This window comes from Rhamphochromis longiceps, linkage group LG7 (assembly GCF_057381845.1).
Source record: "Rhamphochromis longiceps isolate RC_006_pf linkage group LG7, R_longiceps_female_GT1.1, whole genome shotgun sequence".
Taxonomy (NCBI): domain Eukaryota; kingdom Metazoa; phylum Chordata; class Actinopteri; order Cichliformes; family Cichlidae; genus Rhamphochromis; species Rhamphochromis longiceps.
In genome coordinates, this window is record NC_140563.1 from 49,525,148 (window position 1) to 49,535,416 (window position 10,269).

The following is a 10,269-nucleotide window of genomic DNA, read 5'->3' on the forward strand; positions in this document are numbered from 1 at the left end:
GACCTTGCATGTGAGGAGCAGGATTTAAATTTGATTCTGGATTTAACAGGAAGCCAATGAAGAGAAGCCAGTATATGAGAAATATGCTCACTCTTTCTAGTCTGTGTCAGTACTCTACTGCTACTACGCTAATACAACATTTTGGATCAATTGAAGGCTTTTCAGGGAATTTTAGGACATCCTGATAATAACACATTACAGTAGTCTAGCATAGAAGTAATAAATGCATCAACTACTTTTTCAGCATTAATCTGCAATGTTTCTAATTTTAAAGATATTGTGCAAATGGAAGAATGCAGTCCTACATATTTGTTTAATGTGTGCATTGAAGGGACATATCCTGGTCAAAAATCACTCCAAGATTCCTCACAAAGTTAATGGAGGCCAGGGTACTGCCATCCAGGGTAACCATCTGGCTAAAAACCACATTTCTAAGATTTTTACGGTCGAGTACAATAACCTCAGTTTGATCTAATTTAGAAGCAGAAAATTAGAGGTCATCCAGGTCTTTATGTCTTTAAGAGATTCCTACAGTGCTAATTGGTGTCTTGTATATGGCTTCATGGATAGATAAAGTTGGGTGCCATCTGCATAGCAGTGAAAGTATATGCTATGCCTTCTAATGATACTGCCTAAGGGAAGCATGTATGATGGAAACAGAACTGCTCTTAGCATGAAGTCATTACTAGTTAATGTTGAAGGAATGTTTGGCCCAACAGAGGCCTGACTTTTTGTCAGCCTGGCTACAGTGCTGAAGAGAAACCCAGGGTTATTCTTATTTCCTTCAATCAGTGATGAATACCAAGATTTTCTAGCTTTGCCAGAGGGCTTTTTTAAAAATAGAGCAGCAAACTAACTTTCCTGGCTAAATGATCATCTAAATTAGTGAGATTCCATTTTCTCTCCAGTTTATGAGTTATCTGCTTTAAGGTGCAGGCTTCATAGTTATACCCAGAGCGTTCTCACTCCCGAGGCGTAACATGTCGACGTTTTGTCACGTCCCGCGGCGTTCCTGAGGAACGCGAAAGGAGACCTTCGGCGTTCTTATGGTACGCGGCGGGTTATGGCTGGAATCCAGTGCAATGACGCTCCCGCGGTAGTAGACGTTCCAGACCTGTATTCCAGCCCTAAACCTAACCTTATCCCTAGCCCTGACCATAACCTTATTCCTGACCTTAACCAGGACTTTAATGATGTTAAATAGCGTGTTTCTAAGCGATTTGAAGAAAAAGAGCGAACATGTGTAGGTTCAGTCCAGACGGTTCTCATATTTCCTCTTTTTCCGAGGTCGTCATTTAGGAACGTGGTGGGTAGCCGAAAACGTAATATGGTGACGATTTGTCACCTAGCGTAAAATGTTACGCTTTGGGAGTGAGAACGGGTTGTTATACCAGGGAGTCAAGTACTTCTGATTTGGAGCAGCATCTAGAGTTGTAGGCACACTTGAAGTAAAACTATTAATAATCAACCTCTATGGGAGTAGCGTTCAGGTAGCTACTCTTTCCATTTTTTGGCATTATCAAAGCACTGAAGAAGATAACAGTGGATGAATTATATCCTTAAACTTAGTTACAGCGCTTTCAGAAAGATATGTGATATGCCGTATGTCAGAACATGATCTTGAATGTGATTAAAGTGATGTATGATTATTTTTTTTATTTTTTTTACATTTTGAATCAAGTCAATTGAATCCGGCTTTCAAATGAATAAAAACTGTCTAGGTGTTCACGAGTTTTACCAAAGCTCAACTTGTTCTTTTCATTTTAACTGACATTTATTTTGGACGGGAGGATTCTTCGACATGTCTTAACGTGTAATGATGTCCAACCACAGCCGATACATTGCCGTCAGAACTAAAAAGAAATACAAACTTAAATGCGCAAGTTGCCTATGATAGCAGCTACACTAGGTCTTTGCTGAACATGCTGAAGTGGGAGATTGCTGCCCTCGCCCTCCAGCAATTAGTATAACTCAGGGGTGTTTAAACTAACATAATTATTATACTGTAAACAGGTTTCTGTCAGGCAGAGTAAATCAATTTGTTGATCAATTATTAATTCATGTACCGTAATTGTCGGGCTATAAGCCACTACTTTTTGCACAAGCTTTGAACCCTGCGGCTTTTAGTCAGGTGCGGCTTTTCTATGGATTGTCCATGATTTTTGTGATATCGTAAGACGATTTGTTTTGTTTGTTCCGCTGTTGTACGGCACTACGTTGCCTGGCAGAAGGGCATGTGATCAGACACACAGTATTGGGGTTCAAGAGTGGTATGTTGGTCACATGTCCATCCGCCAGGCAACGTAGTGCCGTACGAAGTAGCACGAAAAACAAACTTCAAAGTAGCGCTACACGTTCAGCAGGAGGCATGGATGACGGGCGGTGATAAACTTGCGAAAAGCAAGTTATGCTCAACACCACCAGTGGATTCTGACAGCGTGGAAAAGTGTGAAAACATCCACGATCACCAACGGATTTTGAAGGGCTGGACTGCTGCATGATGGAGAGGAGGACACCGCCACGGCCCTTCTGAGGGTGTTCGACTCTGACACTGACAACGAGGATTTCTCTGGTTTTGAAAGTGACAACGAAGGAGAGAAGCGGAGAGTGGATGACGAAGCCATCCTGAGCCTGTTCGTATCCGATGCTGGAGAAGAGGACTTTGGTGGTTTTAGTGCGCAGGAAGAAGAGAAAGATGGTGGTGAATGACTGACTTTTCTTCTTGTTAAAGCTGTGTCACTGCACCTGAGCCTAAAAGGTAGTCCGAATCTATTTTTCTGGTGTGCTGTAGGTTATTGTTATGTACTACATTTGTTACTCGTTTACACAGTGCATGTTTCGTACTTGTAATTACCGGTACTTGTACATATACCTAAAAAGTTATGCAAATATGTACCCATAACTTGTTTTTCAAAATAATTAATAAAAGGGGTGTGTCTCCAAACAGCCATCTCTTTCCTGACAATTCCCTTTGTGCATATTCTCTTACATATGATAAGTCAACATTGAAACACCTGCGGCTTTTAGTCAGGTGCGGCTAATGTATGTACAAAACAGGATTTTCCCCTGATTTTAGCTTGTGCGGCTAATATTCAGGTGCGCTTTGTAGTCTGGAAAATACGGTACTAACAGGGACTTGAAAGAAAGAGACATAATGTTTATGACTGGAACTTCCTGGTCCCAACTCTGGACAGTGGCATTTTGTGTGTGTGTGTGTGTGGTGGGGGGGGGTTAATAAATTTGGCCAGATTTCTAGAAACGACAGCTGCTCCATCCAAAGTGTGATGGATGCAGTTTCTCCCAACAACACCAGCTTTTCCCCAGAAGGTTATCCAATTATCTATAAACCCCACATTGTCTTTTGGACACCACTCAGACAGCCAGCAATTTAAGGAGACGTGCAGCTAAATGCTAATCATGTCACTCCTGGTTCGATTGGGCTGGGACCAGACGACACATTGTTTTGGCAAAGTTGCTCGGGTATGTTGCTGCGTGGGGAAAAAATTATTAGACACATGAACGGTTTGGTAGGGAGTTTCTGATTAGGACTATGCTTCCTCCTCACCATCACCTAGCCATCCTGTTTTCCTGGTGCTCGGGACAATCTTCCAGGGGAGAGCTAACAGGGTTTACGCTACCTTCGGCTGCACTGGTTACAAGGTTGCAAAGCCTGGTTCTTCAGTTCAGTTATCCTGGCCTCCAGAAAGACAAACAGGCTAAATTTATTACAAGTATCATTGTTACTGAAGGCGCCAAGGAGTAACTAAACATCTGACACAATGAGCAGGAAAGTGCAGGAGGGACAGTTGAAGAGGCTATGCTGCTTGCAAATTGGCCAGGCTAGGAGCTAACCTCAGCTAGCGAATCCCTAAACGTGTGCTTTGGATGAAGCACGTAAAGATTACACTATGAAATAAAATGTTATCTTTAAGTTTTAAATTAAATAAGGTATGCAGATAAGCTACACAAAAACAACACTGTGACAGGAACAAGAAGTAATACTCACCGCAAACAGAACCAACACCAAAATGAGAGCACCACCCAAAGGCAGATACAGTTGGTGTGCCTATCAATGCTCAATCTGCTAGATGTGTAAGTAACTCTTTGTCAGCATGTATTGCACATTTTTATCTGCTCTTTTCAGGGTGATCGCTTATAATATTGCAAAAAATTTCGGCCACTACTTACTTTTGTTGTTGTACAACTGTAGCTCATTTGTCACTATCTATGCCTACCATTACATCATTTTTTTAAAGGAAGTGTTTGAGTTGGCAACACCCAGGTGTTGCACTCTTCCCTCTAAAGAGCATGACTCATGACTTTTTAACACGCAAACCACTTTAGATTACTAGAATTCAAATACAAGTAAGATTACCTGAGAGAGACCTACTTTTGTATGGTATTGAATATCATCGTATAGTCCCAGTATCAAGCATTGCAGAGTCTTTTTTCTAGACTGGCTAAAGCAGTAAAATATCACCCAGTAATTGCTTATCTGAATGCAATCTGGATTAAAGTGGCTCGGATGTTTAATTTACAACCATACTTAAACATCTCATTCACTATCTATTCGAACCCAAAGCCATGTTTGGGCAAAACTCCATTTTATAATGGAAAAACTGGAAAGAAAAGGGAGTGGCTACATGCCTCCAATTAGGCATGTCTGTACTCTTCTGTTGATCAAGAACTGGGACAAGGAAGGTTTTACTATCAAACAGACAGGTGGAAACCTTTTTAAATTTGAATTGGAACAATAAAGAATGGGACTGGAAGGGTTGGGTGTGAATTATTTAATTTATGATTAAATATGCTTATTACTGGACACATACATTATTTAGAGTTGGGCTAGAAAGAAACTCCAAGTTGCTGCAGATGTAATCACTGCACACTTATGATTGTGTAATATAGTTCAGGAATACTGGACCAGATTAAACTATTTGTGATGTTATAGGGAGTTATATCCCATGAAATCCTGGAATTTGTGGCAGATTTGTCAGAAAGTGCCATGTAAGAAAGTCAGTTAGGTAAAGTGTGTAGTAGGTGTTGTCGCTGTCATTTCAAAGTCTTGGTTTGCCAATAGATCAATAGGTTATAGGCATGACAACAACAGCGTTTCACTTATTCCACATGTTGTTACGATGCAGCCTGATGGATTAAATTAATTTTTCATCTTGCAAACTTCTTAAGAATGAAAAAACAGACAAACAAACACCAGTATAACTCTAACATAAGTATTCACAGCATTTCTTGTGATACTCAAAACTGAGTTCAGGTGAATCTTGTTTACGCTTCCAAATGATGACGGAAGTATGATGCTGTGGGGATGTTTTTTGTCAGCAGGAACTGGGACACTGGGGAGCAAAGATCCATGCAGGAATGCACAGAGACATCTTTGATGGCAATCTGCTCCAGAGTACACTTGACCTCAGGCTGGGGCCAAGGGTCATCTTCCAACAGGACAGCGACCCTAAGCACACAGTCAAAGGAGTGGCTTTGGGACCACTCTGTTAAAGTCCTTGAGTGACCCAGCCAGACCCCAGACTTGTACCCAGTTGAACATTTCTGGAGACATCTGAAAATGGCTGTGCACCGATGCTCCCCAAACCTGATGGAGCTTAAGAGGTTCTACAAAGGTGAATGGGAGAAACTGCCCAAAAATAGGAGTACCAAGCTTGTAGCATCATACTCACAAAAATTTTAGGCTGTCAGAGGTGCTTTAAAAAAGAATACTTGGGTGCAATCTTTTTGTTTTTAATAGATGCAAAGAATTATGAGCCAACTTCTTTTTTTTTTTGTCATTTTGTCATCATCATTGTTATTATGATAAACATTTTGAATACCTTCTGGATGCACAATACATAGCAATAGTTGTCGTTTAAATGAGACATCTCTCATTCTCTGTGGTTATCATGACATCATTTTTTTGAAGGAAGTGTTTGAGGTGTTTTGGCAACACCTAGGACAGAAGCGTGAAAGCAGGTATCACAGTAAGAATACCCTTTATCAACACCTAAACTTTACAAAAACACAAAGCACTCATCCATGAGAACTTTATCGTTCAGACCTTGTGCTCAGCTCAGATAATCCGAAGTTTTAGTGGTACACTCTAATCCTGCGCTCTCTCTCTCTGCTTCCTCTTTTGAGCACCACTTTTTGTTTTTTTGTTGGGGGGTTTTTGCTATGTTTGCTAAACATAACTTAAAATGCTGCTGCTGTCTAACTTCTCTGTAAGACACTTGCAGAAAGACAAATCCTTGCATCGTTGACATCAACAGGTTTGCAAGCATTTTGCGCAAATGGCAGAGAGCATGGTTAGGAAATATAGGTAAAATATTTGCCAGCATTTTCAGCAAAGGTGCCCATTTTAATCAGTGATGTGTGAAATTACCCAGTAAAAGTTAAACATACATACAACATGTAGAGGAACTCCTATAATGTGTCCAATTTACTGAAACATTGTGAAGGTGAATATCCAGTGTGATGTAGAGGGGCTGCCCTGGGGTCACACTGTTGGATATTACACCATTGATCTAGATATGGTCATTATAGTCATTATAGTCAATGATTTTAGATGACTAGAATTTAAACACAGTTTCTTTTAGAATGATTCTGTGCTGAATTCTATCAGCACCCAGATATTTACAGCATGTAGTCACTTTGGACTGACATGAATGGTAAGCTGCTTTCTGATTACGTCATGCGTATTGTTCCTTGTTCTTGAGAAAAAAAAAGTTATTTTTTCAAGGTTCTTTGTATTGAAGGCGTTTCCTCTTTAGTCTCTCAGAATCCCGCAGAGAACATCAGACTGTGTTACCTTCAACAGCCCCTGTGGCCAACTTGTAGCTGCATTGTCAGACTGCTTCCTCAGAGGATGTTCAATTAGAAATGCTTTGTGTGTTTGCAGGCACACACATACACTGTACACGCAGACGCAGCAGGAGTCACTGTGCGTACTACTGCAGGCCTCCGAGGATTATTAAGTTAATAACCAAGCAAAGAGAGGGTGAGGAACCCAGGAAGTCACACCACAGCAGGGCTGGGGCTCACAAAGTCACGCACACACTTCAATAAAGCCACGTTTTACATTGTGACTTACATTTTTTAACCACATTGTTTCAGATCACTAGACAGTATTATAAGCATCAGTGTGATTTTTACAACATCTGTTTGATTAAAAAGGTGTTCTTTTTTTATCTATTCACACAGAATAAGATCTTGCTGCAAAGACATATCCATAAAAAGCCCATCTTGTTCTGATCAACATTTGTATACACTCAAAAACCCAAATATTAGTCACATGGCAGCAACTCAGTGCCTTTAAGCATGTGGACATACTCAAGATAACCTGCTGAAATCGAAAGTGAGCGTCAGAATGGAGGAGAAAGGTGATTTGAAGTGACTTTAAATGTGTCATGGTTGTCGGTGCCAGACTGGCTGGTCTGAGTATTTCAGAAACAACTCATCTCTGAGTTTTTCCCACATAACCGTCTCTTTGCAGAGAATGGTCCGGAAAAAAAATACAAAAATATCCAGCGAGCACCAATTCAGGTCAGAGGAATATGGTCAGACTGCTTCGAGTTTATAGGAAGGCGACAGTAAATCAAATAAGCTCTTGTTGCAATCAAATTGTGCAGATGAGCACAAAGTGTACAAAGTGTGGAACGTTAAAGCAGCAGAAGACCACACCAGGCGCCTCTCCTGCCAGCTGAGAGAACGATAGTGGGCTAAAGTTCACACGAGCTCTCCAAAATTGAACAACAGAAGAGTGGAAAAATATTGCACTTATTTATTATCAAAGAATTTCATGTTTACACATCCAGAAGACACGAAGCCACAGTTGCATTCATTTGGGGTTATATTTCTGATAAACTGATTGAAAGCAAGGATCACATTCACCTTCATTCTCATGTTTCCTCTGTTTTAGTTTCCACCAAATCCTCAGGGAAATTTATGTCCAAGTGCTGCACTCTGTGTTCACCAGTTAGTCGCTAACATTGTCGTCCTTCTTGGTGCTCAGCAGGTGATTCACAGTAGAAATGATGAGAAATAACAGTCGCGTAATTGCCTATAAATAATGCCACATGAGTCTGTCTTTATTCATATCTGACCCATTGTTTACCTTAAATATGGGTCTGAATGTGTTTTCTGGAGTGGCTCTTCATTTCTTTAAAAAGCAGCTGGGGCTGTTTAATGAATGGAGTCAGGTTTCTTTTTGCCTCATTTTATTGTAAAGTTGTATTTATGGACAGATGGATGTTGTGAGCCGTGGGAATCCAAACGCAAGTGTTTGTCTTTTTTTCTCTCTCTTTGTTTATTGAAAGGTTTATAATATCTCTATGCATGTTTAAGGACTGAGAATCTGACTAAACAAGGCCATATAGTATAAAGGCCATGGCAACACATTCAATCAGCACCCTCATTTATCTTTAAAGCGACCTTTCATTTTAACTGGAAATGCCTTAACCTTTGTCGTATTTCCTGGAATAGCCTTCAGCCTCTTCAGGTGGACAGGTCATCGCAGCAGTGAATAGTCATTTACAAAAAAATATACATCAGAAAAAGCTGGCACCATAGAGAGTCTTTGCTCCGTATAAAAGGATGTGGTTTATGTTGTTGAGGCGTGACTCATTTCAAGCATATTTTTGCCAAGATATATTTTACTAAAAGTAAAATAAAAAGAAGAAGAAGGAAGCAAAGAATACCGCTATTTCTGCAAAATTGGTTGATTCAATCACAAAGCTGGTTTTGTTGTATTTTTTCTTACCCCTGAAATAACCTTCAGGCCAACTGTGAGACTTCAACTTAAACCTTTAGCGCCCTCTGGAGGTATTAAGCTGTATCTAGATTTAAAGGCACGCATCAGGCAGCCAATGAGATTTAATTTCCTTAATGAGCCTGTACATGGGTAGAAGTTATTTAAAGCAGCGGAAATGAGACAAGATCGGTAGTTTTGATATCTTACTTAAACATCAGTCTTATTAAATATTACACAGGTTGTATTTTAAAAAGGAAACACTTTTGGATATTCTCTTGATACACTTCCCCTTACAGTACCTTCAACCCTCCACTAGAGGTCAGAGCAAAAATATAGAACGATGGAGGGCGGCATGGTGAAGGGAATTTGTACTTGGAAGTCATGAAGAGGCTTTTTGTGAGCTGAGTGTTCTCTTTTTTTTATCTTCTTTTATCTTGTGAAAAGTGACAGTACTTTCTCTGTGTTACTCATACATTTAGAGATAAATACTAAAACGACACCTCTGGGAAGGCTTAGACCATAAGGCCAACACAATGAGTTATTACTTAATGCCAAACGCGTCATTAAACTTTAATAAATCAATAATGGATCCTTTTATCTCTTTACAGCCGAGGGATGTATGGGTTTGCTCAAAATGTCATTCATGAGTGAGCTGCACTGTGATTTTGGTGATCTGTTATCAGCGGGTACATTTGCTCACATATTCTAATATGCTGACTTTACCTGGGGTTTTTCTCTGAAAGATTAAAGTTCAGATGAACATATCTAACTGTTAATCTGGTACAGAGGGAGCAGGACGTAGGCCTCTGAGTTTTTGTGTCAGGGGTTAATTAGTGATGTCTCATCCCAGTAACACGTTGAACAAATCCATCAATCACTTCTCAAGCAACACTTTTATAACCTCACTCTGTGCAGTTCACTATTCATCCTGCTACGTTCTCTTTGTGTCTCGATTTCAGTCTCATTAATGACAAATACGTGTTTTATATATACTACTATAGGACTCATATGCTTGACCTCTGCAGGGATATGAACCCGGCATCACAGTAATGCTGCCTACCCATAAAAGCTCCAGCTGAGGAGCTCTGTGGTTTTGTTTGTGTGGGTGTGAATAATAAACAGTGTAGTGGCAGTGGAGATTATAAAGAGCAGATAGCAGATAACAAAGCCTACACTTGATTTACTGGATAAAACTAATTTCGCTCGCCTTTTTTATGCTAATAAAGACATTTAAATTATTGTGTAACTTCTTGGCCACAAGCAGCTTCTATGGCTGTCGTGCCTCCTGAAAATGATGCATAAATAGCACGATTAAAAATTTTGGGCAGGGAGCTTGTAAGCATCCCACCACCACCAACACATTCTTAAGTAGCTAAATGTTAGGGTAATTAAATTGCTTGATATAAAAGTGATGAATGAATGCCTAAATAACTGTGCGACATGAGGGAACTTCTCTGGGTTTAGAGTCTGTGGAGACCTGAACGAGGCCTTCTATAATTACGTTTTATGATCAT